The sequence below is a fragment of the Mandrillus leucophaeus genome, unplaced genomic scaffold, assembly GCF_000951045.1.
Source record: "Mandrillus leucophaeus isolate KB7577 unplaced genomic scaffold, Mleu.le_1.0 Scaffold27, whole genome shotgun sequence".
Taxonomy (NCBI): Eukaryota; Metazoa; Chordata; class Mammalia; order Primates; family Cercopithecidae; genus Mandrillus; species Mandrillus leucophaeus.
The window spans coordinates 1,748,860-1,751,978 of record NW_012102809.1 but is presented as its reverse complement, the minus strand read 5'-3'; the positions used below and the strand labels follow the sequence as shown (position 1 = coordinate 1,751,978).

At 43.1% G+C, this 3,119-nt stretch overlaps 1 protein-coding gene across 1 annotated transcript in view; it reads left to right on the top strand.

Moving 5' to 3' along the window:
• Positions 1 to 3,119, top strand: part of GMDS (GDP-mannose 4,6-dehydratase) — a 544,120-nt gene that overhangs the window by 423,662 nt on the left and 117,339 nt on the right. The window lies entirely within an intron of this gene.

Genomic DNA, 3,119 nt, shown 5'->3' with positions numbered 1-3,119 from the left:
GCAAGCCTGTAATCCCCGCTACTCCGAAGGCTGAGGCAGGAGAATCACTTGAACCCGGGAGGCAGAGGTTGCAGTGAGCCGAGATCGCACGCATTGCACTCCAGCCTGGGCAACAACAGCGAAACTCTGTCTCAAAAGAAAAAAAAAAAAAATCTTAGACTAGACTATAACAAGGTAGGTACTTAATAAATAGTGACTGATTGCTAGATGGATGGGTGAATTTCTAAATACAGAAGTTCCTGTGTTAAAAAATGGTTGTTAGAACATAACATCCTCCTTTCCTAAATTTATAAAGCTGCCTAGCCTGCTGTTATTGCTTTAATGAGGTCCATCCTCACCATGGAAGCAAAACTCAATGTAGAAAATATACCTAAAGATAGTAGAAAGCATCGTCTCCAGAGAGAAACGTTCGTATATGTTACCTAGTGAAGTGAACATTAACTGTGAAAATGGAATTTTTTTGAAACCATTTTCCCTGTGTTCTGAACAAAATTCCTATCTGTTGTACAACTTTGGAGAGGTTAGGAAAACTGCATGGAGGAGAGACTGAAAGTGAATCGGTCATCATTTACCACTCTTTAAAATGTCCAGTTTCAGACAGAAGGAAAAAACTGTGTTTCATGCACTCTGCACACCGGAGGAAATAAAAAGGAAAGGAAGTAACCGGTGCTTGGGAGAGGTAGGGCTGTGGAGTTGTGCATTGTCCGGGCGAAGGGCGTGGCCGGGGCTCCGACACAGCAAACAATTGTTCCCGCTGCTAATGGAGAGTGGGTGTGCCCAGGAGAGGATGTGTGCTGGCCCTCGGGGAGGGAGATGCCAGCCACACTGTGCTGACACAGCCAGGACTGGCGGCTGGAACCCTGAGCTGTGTTGCCATCTGACTCTCTGGCCGGAGGAGGTGCGACAGAGATGTCAGTTTTCTGGGACATGGCACAGATCACATATTTGGGTAAATGCGTTTCTGTATCTACAATCAAAAACGGCCATCTCAGAGAAGGAAATTTCCTAAGCCAACAGAATCCTCAATTTTTACAACTTAAATGTGGCTCTTTCCCTCTCTGACACCAAAATAGTTTCAAAAGCTAGGAAGTCATTAAGAATGGCTTGTCTGTCATTCCTACTTAGGCAAGGTGTGGGATTGATAAGGACACAGAACAAAAGAATTCACTGAACAGGAAAAGGACCCTCAGACTAACAAGACTGTTCTTGAATCTGCATCGACCCCCTTTCCTGCTGTGACCGACGCCGCATCCCTCCTGTTTCTTTTGTTCATTCAAATGCTATCATCATACCTGTTCTGCAGCTCTGTTGACACTAGCATTCTTTCAGTATAAGAGTGGTGTCTGATTTCATATACTTGCTTTATTTTTCCACTGATTTGGCTCTCTCCTGAGCTTCCCTTTACTGTCCAATTTTGAATCTTGAACTACATTTTGTCTTTCTAAGCCTCTAGGCTGCATTAATTTCATTCACTCCGCTTCAACTTAATATTCCACTGGGTAAGCTTTTCTTGTATGGTGAGACTAAACTTTTAACCTCATTCCTCAGAACAACAAGTTTTCCTAAAACTTGGATCAACTTGACAGCCTCCTGTTGAGTTGCCTCAGGGATGAGAATATTCTTCCAGCTGAAAGGTAACCGGAACTGGAGACTACATTGTAAATAAGCTTTTAGTTAGGTGTGAGGTCCCAACAGCCAATGGTCTAGAGCCATTTTGTGTGAGTCCTGAAGAGCACCAAGCTTCTCTGAGGTTTGTCCACATTCAACTTAGGGCAGATGTGGGATTCTCTCACATCTAAACTGAATCTTTCCCTTCTCAGGGTCTCAGTCCATCCTGCACATGCCAAAGGCTTCTTCTTCTTCTTCTAGTACTACAAAAGTGCTTCCACTGATCAGCTTAGGCCATCTGTCCCCCGAGATCTTCTGCACAGAGGGACACTCAACCAATAACTACGTCTTCTTAGAATCATTTCAGAATGATAGGGGGAAAAAAATGCCATAAAGAAAATTTGAAAACCAAAGTGGTGAAGACACGTCAGGTCTCAGAACACTGATATCCTACAGCAAGACTAAAGGGAAATAGAGCTTTATATTGTGTTTTGAATAAGACTCAAAAATGGCCCTTTGCTCAGCAAAGGCAGGTACTAGCTTCAAAGAGGGCCACCAGTGATTCCATATAGGGCATAGTTCCACATGTGCTGGTAATTTTTTTTTTCCTCATTGGTTTAGTGCCTCAAAACCTTAAATATCGCTTCTGTACCAGTGTGAAGTTTTGAAAGTGTTTGCTCTGGACTAAGGACTCCAGCATCCAATTAAAACTCAATCGAGCAACATTTTTTGGTGCTCTGCCTACAGAGGTTTGTTACCACAGAGAGCCTGATCCTGGAAATCAGACTTTAAATTTTCCATCACTCCTGAATTCTGGTATTTGTTGATGACAACATTAGTACTTGAGTTCTGTGCCACTTAAGACCCCTGTCTTGTGTATAGTTTTCTATACATGCACGCATTGATGCACAGATTTATTGCATTGTGTGTTCATTCTTAAAGAGGAAGTGGTATTATGCTCAAATGTGGGCCTGTTGGCCAAACGGCCTGAGTTTGAAACCTATTGATTACTAGCTGTGTGACCTTAGGCAAGTTCCTTAACTTCTCAGTGCCTCTGTTCCCTCATTTTTAAAAATGAGATTAATAATAGGACTTCTTTCAAAAAATTATTGGAGAATTGACAGTCAGTTATGCGAAGTACTTATTAGTACAGTGTCTGGCACAGAGTAAATATCCAATATTGTTGTTGTTCTTAACCATTCATTCATTCACTAAATATTTACCAGACACTGTGCTAGGCCCTAGGTGTACAATGATGAACAAAACAGATACAGTCCCCACCGCTGGGAAGATTGCAGATGTAGAAATGATAGCAGTTTGGCCGGGCGCAGTGGCTCACGCCTGTAATCCCAGCATTTTGGGAGGCTGAGGCAGGCAGATCACGAGGTCAAGAGATTGAGACCATCCTGGCTAACATGGTGAAACCCCGTCTCTACTAAAAATACAAAAAAAATAATTAGCCGAGCATGGTGGCGGCGCCTGTAGTCGCAGCTACTGGGGAGGCTGAGGCA